General features: G+C 39.3%; 1 non-coding gene across 1 annotated transcript; it reads left to right on the plus strand.

Moving 5' to 3' along the window:
* The first annotated feature begins 1030 nt into the window (after positions 1-1030).
* Positions 1031-1103, plus strand: TRNAK-CUU (transfer RNA lysine (anticodon CUU)). Its single transcript has one exon. It is a non-coding gene; the product is annotated as a tRNA-Lys (tRNA).
* Positions 1104-8929: the final 7826 nt, after the last annotated feature.

An 8929-nucleotide genomic window follows, 5' to 3' on the forward strand; every position in this document is an offset into this window, starting at 1 on the left:
TTCTTTAGTTTTACGGGGGCGACTGCTACCGGCACAGGTTGGTCATTGGGCTTAGCCACGCTGCCTGCAGCTGGAGCTGGGGCTGGAGCAGCTGCTGTGCCTGCCGGGGAAACCGAGGCAGACCCTGCAGCTGTGGCTGCAGCAGCCGTGGTGCCAGTTGGGGGGGCTGTGACTGCCTGCTGGGCTGGAGGGGCTGCAGGGCCGGCTGGGGGGGCAGCGCCAGTTGCAGCGCCTGCCGCTTCGCTTCCCCCCCTTTCCCCTTTAAGGCACTGAACAGTGTTGAACATGGCTCGGTAGGCGTGGGCCAGACCCCAGCACATTGTGGTGACCTGTGTCTCTCTGGAGTTCCCAGGGTGGCAGCACACTTTTTACAGATATTTTACCAGATTGTCCGGATTCTGTATTTGTTCAGGGGTGAGTTTAAAACACACCGTAGGTGCCCACTGCTCTAGACATCTGCCCTCGCTGTCCCACACACCCAGCCACTCATAGCTATCCAGCCCCGGGGCAGGTCTCTGCACGATGTTCTTAACGACTTGTTTAACCCTAAACAAAACCTGCAACCCATTCAGGAAGCATAACAATAGAAACCCGCTGGCCTGAGCATCCCACTGGTACTCGAAATTCTCAAAAGCCTTTAGGACCAGCCTGAGGGAGAGAGGGGGGGCGAAAGAGTGGGAGAAGGTATCCCCTTCGGTTTTCCCCACAGGCTGGGTTTGATTATTAACAAATTCTAAGACATAGGATCAGAGGTATGGAAATGACCGCAGTGCCGCATGCAAATACAAGACTAATTTCATGCACAGTGATGTTATCATATCATAAGTCGATATTGTAAGGTAGAGCAAAATTATCATCCTGATCTTTTTCCCAGCGATGATGAACAGCACGGCATTGAATACATACTGCAAATCAGGATTCAGAAACCACAGCCATCTGATCAAAGACAGAAACATTTTTACCGGCGACTATTTAACACAGAAAAATGCGTATAACAAAATTTAACAAAATCTAAGAAAGCTGTTTTAACGCCCGGCTAGCTCAGTCGGTAGAGCATGGGACTCTTAATCCCAGGGTCGTGGGTTCGAGCCCCACGTTGGGCGCCAAATTAAATGTTTTGGTTTCGGCTGCCGCCGGCAACAAAAGTGCCACGCGGCCGCCCCTCCCCCCGCCAGCGTGCGGAGGAGAATGAAAAGAAAGAGGCAGAAACTGGTGGGTCGGGATAAGGGCAGTTTAACAGAACAGCAAACAGAGGGAAAACAGGAACAACAATGATACAAATAAGGAGAAAACACAACAACAAACCATAAAACCCAGACAGCCGCTCTCCTGAAACAGGACTGGCGCTGCACCCCCCCAAGCCGCGAGTGCCTTCCCGCCGCGCCGCCCCCCCCCACCGGAACCCAGCGTGACGTCACATGGTATGGAATACCGGGCTCTGTTTGGCCAGGTGGGGTCAGCCCCCACCCCCCAGCTGTGCCCCTTCCTGGATTCCGGTGAAAATTAACCCTGTTCTGGCCAAACCCAGGACATTCCTACACCTCCTGTTCACCCTTCCTTAATATTTTCTATGAGATATCAGTAGTTCTTAAGGCAAGAGGCAACATTTGAACAACACCCCTATTGATCTTCAGACAACGGTTTCAGAAAGCATACTTGCATACATTGCAACATCTGTCTCAGCTCAGTGACTTTCTATCTCTTCATTTTCATGTGATTAAGAAAATTTCCACATTGAGCCGTGGTGCTATTTAGTTTAAAAACTTTCTGGTTTTCAGTCTTTCTATATCATAATTAAAACTGTCCTTTAGAACAAGTAAATATATACTCTTGCTCTTGTGATTTTTGCAGTTCACATTCAACACTTGGAATGTAATTTTTGTGGGCATTTTTAAAATAAATGAATACAGCTAATATGTGTGGCAGGTTGTACTAGAAAAATCTGTTTGAAGTTTTTACTGCATATGAGTTACCTACGGACAAATATCATTGTCTTAATTTCCTAGATACAGTTGTAAGAGCCTTTCAGTATATTCTGGCTGACAGTACTTCATAATATTCAGCATGTAATGCTCGTTTTCTACGTGTTTCATAACAGGGGATGGAATTCTTACAGTACTACCTGTTGGGCACCTCCTTGGCTAAACATAAAACTTGCAATGTCAAACAGCAAGCAAACTGACTGTGGTTATGAGAGAAAGTGAAACAGTTATATTAGGTGTAATGTGATTGACAAAACTGGCTTTGCAACTGAAAACAAGCTGCAGAAGGTTTAGAGGTAGATTCCTGTTTACAAAAATTTGTACCCAGTGTTTGTGACAAAGACGAGGGCACTGTGCATGATGGAAATACAAATGCTAATAAGAGTTTAACACTACTGAGAAAAGACCTATCATACACTAAAGCAAAGGTGGAGAGTTGTGACTTGAAGTTACCCATTCCCTTAACTACCTCTCAGGTCAATAAAGAAAATATAGTTCCTATCTTAATCTTTTGGTACTAACAGTTTCCTGAGAGAAATCACTAGATATTTAAATCAGGGAAAATCTGTCTGGAGAAAGAAATCTTTTTCCTTGGTTTTCAAGGTGGTGATTGCAGAAAGAAATGTTCGATATCTTAAGAAAGCTGAAATCACTAGAAAGGATTTTATAAATAATGCCAGCACCTTGATGTGATAAGAAGGCAAAGAAGCAGTGTTAACCAGTCATTTGGGAATGGACTAGAACTGACTACAAGAAGATAATTTAGGAGTTCACCACATGCATACAAGTCTCTTGCTGTCTGTCTCTCTTTCATTCAGTGTAATGTAACCCAAAGGCTTCTTACTACCTTTTCTCTTCACTGTAGCCTCACAAATGAAGACTACTCATGCATACTGATTAATCTGCCTCTCATAAACTGCAGCGATTAGATGTCTAGTTGCATTATAAGTGTTTGCAAGGATAACCTGCTCATTAAAGAAACAGGATACCAGATTTAATCAGTCCATTTATTGACATTATATACCATATATTACGAACACATATTATTCTAGAATGTCATACATATCACTGAATCCTCTACTACAAAAATGCCAGAGATTCAGAGAAGAAAATAGAGGGACTTCTTTGGCTTATCACTGTAAATATTTTGTTCTTAATGTCAGTGCTACTACCCTACTGTTATAATGGGATTTCTTCCTATTTAGTCCAGTAATTAGTTTGTTGTGATGACTCACTTGGTAGAAGTTTCGTCCAGGGATTGGTAATCAGATGATTTACAAGTAACGTTGCCTGACGACTTGATCAAGGTCAAACCTTCTCATGGAATGGTTTAGCTTCCATCCTCAAGTTCCTACATGAGGTGGAGTACACTCACAGTGCAAGCAGGATTATTGAAATCATCTATATCTTGCTGTTAACAGGTCTTACTCATGAGATGCAATTGCCTAGTACATGCAACAGTAAAATTCAAACACCAAAAGGCCATGAGCTTGAAACCAAGAAACAGAAAGGAGAAATAAAAAAACGTAACATGGGAAGTGGAAGAATAAGAAGAATGTAGTAAATTGTTTTTAATTTTATAAGACATCAATAGCTTTGTGCACCAAAATTAGTCACTCAAAAAATCTTGAGTTAAAAAATAAAACTCACAAAAAAATTCCCAAAAAAACCCCAAAAGAAAAACCTAAAAGTCATGTTTTCATTAAATTTTAATGGAAATTATTTTTGAAATTATGTTTTGTTTTGTGAATCATAAAACAATTTCAGTGAAAAAAAAAGTCTTCAGAGCACAAAATATATTCTCTTCTGTGCCTATTATAAGAATCTCCAGAGCAGCATCCAGAACTCATTTGTAGGTACCGATGTTCACATACAACTGAACTTTGTGCCCAGAATGATCCAGCATTCCTGCACTGGGTCTGGCTGGGAAGGAGTTAATTTTCTTCTTAGCAGTCAGTTTGGTGCTGTGCTTAGTATTTGTGGCTGAAACAGTGTTTGTAACACACCAGTGTTTTGGCTGTTGCTGAGCAATGCTTGTACAGCATCAAAGCTTTGTCTTCTTCGCTTTCTGCCACAGCTTCCCACCCTGCCCCTCCCCAGTGTGTAGGCTGAGAGTGAGCAAGGGGCTCTGAGGGGCTATAGCAGGGGCAGCTGACCCAAAGTGGCCAAAAGGACTTTCCATACCGTATGACTTCGCACTCAGAAATAAAAGCTCAGCAAAAGGGGGAGGAAGGACGGACTTCCATGGTTATGGCATTTGGCTTGCAAAGCAACAATTATGCATTCTGAGGCCCTGCTTCTCAGGAGGTGGTTAGACATCTGCTTGCCAATGGGAAGTAGTGAATTCATTCCTCTTTTGACTTCTATTACACGTGCAGCTTTCATTTTCCTTGTTAAACTGTCATTATCTCAATTTATGAGTCTTCTGTCCTTCCTTCTGTTTTCTTCCTATCCCATGGAAGAGGCAGATGAGTGAGAGGCTGGATGGGTGTTTGAACTGTTGGCTGGAGCCAAGCCACCGTAGTTATCTACTCTTACAGGCAGGCAGGCACTACTGAATAGCTGCAGCTAGGGTGAAAGATGAACACCAGTTTACACTGATGACTGACTTCCGCTCTCTTCTACTTTTGCATCTCTCAAGGCTACAAAAAGTATAGACGTATTTTTCCTCCTAGGGACCTGGATAAAATAAGCAGTAAGCTCTGTCTCACTTAGCCACCTAAGTGACTTTGAGTAAGAGTATTTATAATCTGATTGCTCTCAGTTTGGGGAATGGATTAAGAAACTGTAATTAGACCTGAGTAAGAGGTGGAAAAAAAAATCATTTGCATATGAGACCGCTGTGTATGGTATTTTGGCCACCACAAACTGATGCTTAGAACAGTCTGTGAAGGAGATAAAACTCTGATTGTTGTCAGGAAAGTGAATCAACTTTCCCAATCCTTTAGTAAATTCTAAGAATTAGTTATTTATATAATAAATTATCATCACAGACACCATTTAATTGAAAATAGTCTCCAGTCATGAAAAATTTGATAGCACAAGATTATCTGTGGGTGAAGAACGCTTAATGAACAGAGCCTTCAAAAGATTTAGGCAGAGAAATATCTTATTTTCAGACTGTCTTTGTGCACATGCATGATTTTCTGTGTAAATCAGTAACATTAAAACTTCCTGTAAATTAGTATTTTAAGTCTAATACCGATGTTTTAACAACATCTTCTTTGTGACTATTGACAATAATAGCAATACAGCAATTGTACAGGTACAAAAATAGGGAGAATGGCCTATTCAGTCACCTCCAAACAGCTTAAGACCATAATGAATTTTAATATCCACTTATTTTGTTGTCCACTTATGCTGTCCAATTATTTTATTGCTTGACGCTCTGTTAGTTAAAGCAACAGTGATAATTAGATTAATTATTAGAACAACTTAAAGCTTTTTACCTGGGATGGAATGGGTGAGTAACCATTGCTTATCTTTTTCTTCCGTATAGATTTGAAGAGCTCCTCTGTTTCATGTGGAAACTGTTCTATTCGTGTAAAATAGACCTACCTCTATAGGAACCATGGAGGAATTCAGAAGGATTCTGCTACATCCTCTTCTCATCTCATCTCATCTCATCTCATCTCATCTCATCTCATCTCATCTCATCTCATCTCATCTCATCTCATCTCATCTCATCCCATCTGAGGACCCTGCACAGTGTAAACAACCATTTATTAATTCAAAACCTGATATTAGGAAAATGGCAGATTAAGCCACCTCAGTTGTATCATATAAGTAGATGGTATATGCCAGCAGTAAGAATGGAGACCTGGAAAACACTGATTTCTGAAAATCTCATTCTCACTGTGATTACTTGATCAGAAGTGTTAACCAATTCCAAGATACTAACTCTGGCTTAATAGTTTTGCTGTTGTCCCACTTGTCCCTCAGGCCCTTTTAACAAGCAGCAGAGTCAAGTTGCCTGTATTCTTCCTTTCTATACGTATCCTCAATGCATTCTCAGAGAATCATCTCACTAACACATGGAAGAACTCTTCTAGCCCCATCCTGTTTCCTGGAGACTCACAAGACTTTTATTTACTATACAATAATCCTCAAAAGCACACTGTCTACCTGTCTGCTTTTTGTAGAAATCTCGTAGGGGACACACGAAAACCCTGTTGTGAAAGAGTATATAGCTATACAACTGACAAAGTGAAAGGATATGAGAAACAAAAAGAGAACTGTGGAGAGATCTGATACCTGGGATGTAGCTTAGGCTCCACTGGCTGCCATCTATGAAAACAATCTTGAGCTACAGGTTGTAAAATCAATAAAGAAAAGCAGAGTAAAACCAGTCATTGTGAGACTAAAAGCTACTTGCTTTTGAAAGAAGAGGTAAAGTATCTTTTCTGTCATTTGGGACAAAAAAAATCAGTAAAGCACATTTCACACCAGAGGGACTTTAAGCATTGAAAAATCAAGGTCACTTTTTAATGTTGGAAAATATTTTATGCTAGTATAACCTGGAGGAATCCTGTAATGAGAAACTTTGCCCATCCTTTTCTGAAAAGTAAATACTTCTGTATTCGTATCTGAAAGCTTTATATCCAAATCTTGCCATCTGTTTATTGGGAAAATGCTAACAAGTTGAAAGGAACTCAAAGAAAGGTAGCAAAAAAATGAACAGAGATCAGGGTGAACTGGTTTATATTTAAAGGAATATTATCTCTACCTTAGACAAGGAGATTTCAAGTTGCATGCATTTACTGCATAAGGTTTTAAGTTTAATAGATCAAATATATCTGATCTGCATCTGAGTTTTTAGACAAAATGTTGTTTTGTGAATGATGCAGAAAACCCACCAGTCTTGACTGATATAGTTAGAGGTATTTCTGCATTTGTACTGGACTGAGGTGCATGAGTTGGAAATAAAAGACAGTCTAGTTTCTTTCCAACACGTCATTGGTGTTGGAAAGTATCTGGATATTTAGATATGTCAGATCCTCCAGAAAGAAAGAAATCCTTTATATTTATAAAGGCAAAAAAGTGAAATGTGGGATTTTTGTCTTCTTTTTCTCAATGAATATATATTACCAGAAGTAGACTTCAGTGAAGTGCTTTTTTCTTCTTTAAGGATTTTTTACTACTAGGTTCAATATCTGAACATGACCCTGCAGTGGTAGTTCATATCTGAGCTCTACCTGATTTAGAGAGGTCTGGAGTGAAAGTTTCTGGTATGATTTGGGTCTCTTTGGTCTTTGCACATAAAGTCGTTACACACTCAGGAATACATATAGATATCCGTTTCACTTATGATCTGTAACAAAACACATTTTGAAATCTCAGATATTATTCCACAACATAAGCATCATTGTCCTCTTGAAAGTTTTCACCAAGCTGGTCAAACAAAGAAGGCATTGCTCACACAAATATAGCAATACTTAAAAATACAAGAGAAAATGAAATAAAATAATTTGTAAAATGTTTTTCACACTTTTAACATGTTGGTCAGTTAATTATGTGTTATTGACAGTTTTCAACAAAAAATGAGCACTATATTTATAAAGAAACATTTAACAAGTAAGACACACATTCTAACAGTGTTTGCAAATGTCCTACATGTTCCTCCTCATTCTAAACCACTAGGTTAGAAACAGCCGGTCTTAGACATTTGGAGTGAGATTCAGAGAAAACACGTTTTCTTGTTCTGTCACTGAATAGGTAGCCTTGGTCAAATTAATTCTCTTCTAACTGCTGCTATTTTTTTGTGTTAAATGAGAAAAAGAAAGTGACCTCATTAATATGGTTTGACCCGCTAGTGAAAACCTGTAGCTGTTGTTCAGTGTTGTTGTTATAAGGAAGGATTGGTGCAAGTATGAGATCTGCCCCTCTGGAATAAGTTGTTTTGCATGTGACCTAAAATGCCGGTTCTGAAATAGATCACAAGTAAAACAATTCACATTCTATCAAAAGCAGTTTTCAGAAGAGATGAACAAAGTTATTTTCCTGTTCATTTCTAATGAAGTACATGAATTGTAATGTGTATTTTACTGTGCGTGGAGAGACAGCAGCATATGGGGAAAATGTTTTCTTTGCTTAAACTGTATATATGTGCACCATGTAAACTTTTTTTAAAAGATTACTGCCTGAAGAAATTACTGTTTCTTATTCAGGAACATAAATAAGCACCGGAGGTTACTTAAATGTAATTAAAGATTAATAAAGATGGGACACAAGTATAAATTTAATTTTTAAGTGGATTTGAGCTAAGATTTTGTCATGGCTTTGTAAGAGGAAACTTAAAGGCTTTCACAGATTTTTGTCTTCGGATAGCGTAGATAAGCCCATGGAAAAGTCTGTTGGCTTCCACTGATTGCAGAGAGAGGTTGTATCACTAGAGTCAGAATAAGTACCTCAATTTTAGATAGCAAAAATTAAATAAAGTAAATTCCACTTTCATCTACCTCATGTTTTAAAAGCCTATAAGAAATTTGGCATTTCCTCCACTGGTGCTCAAAGTTCAGCTTGCTGGGAAAAAAGAACAACGAATGAGAAATTGGTTACACTTGTTTGAAAAAGGGTCTACTGAAAGTCTGTAAAACTTCATCTGTATTACAAAACCCTAACTACTTTATAGACTGAAAGGCTAGGTTTGGTTGCATAGCGATAAGATTATAGGACCTGAAGTGTGAGCTGAAGAGCCTGTTATCTAAACCTTTCTATCAGATTAAGCTGTATTCTTATCTTTATGGAATGGCATATCATTGTGCCATAGTTGGAGAATTAGCATCACATTTACAGGTGTTGAATGATTTGTCTTCAGTGAAAAATAAATATGTAATCCTTACACTAAATTCTGGCCAGCTTGGTTCTTAAACAGTACTGAATAGAAGTAGGAATCATCATTATACCGTCGTCACTATAGAACCTGAAAGGTTCACTCAAGAGGGTGA

The sequence above is a fragment of the Opisthocomus hoazin genome, chromosome 7 (genome assembly GCF_030867145.1).
Source record: "Opisthocomus hoazin isolate bOpiHoa1 chromosome 7, bOpiHoa1.hap1, whole genome shotgun sequence".
NCBI classification, from domain to species: Eukaryota; Metazoa; Chordata; class Aves; order Opisthocomiformes; family Opisthocomidae; genus Opisthocomus; species Opisthocomus hoazin.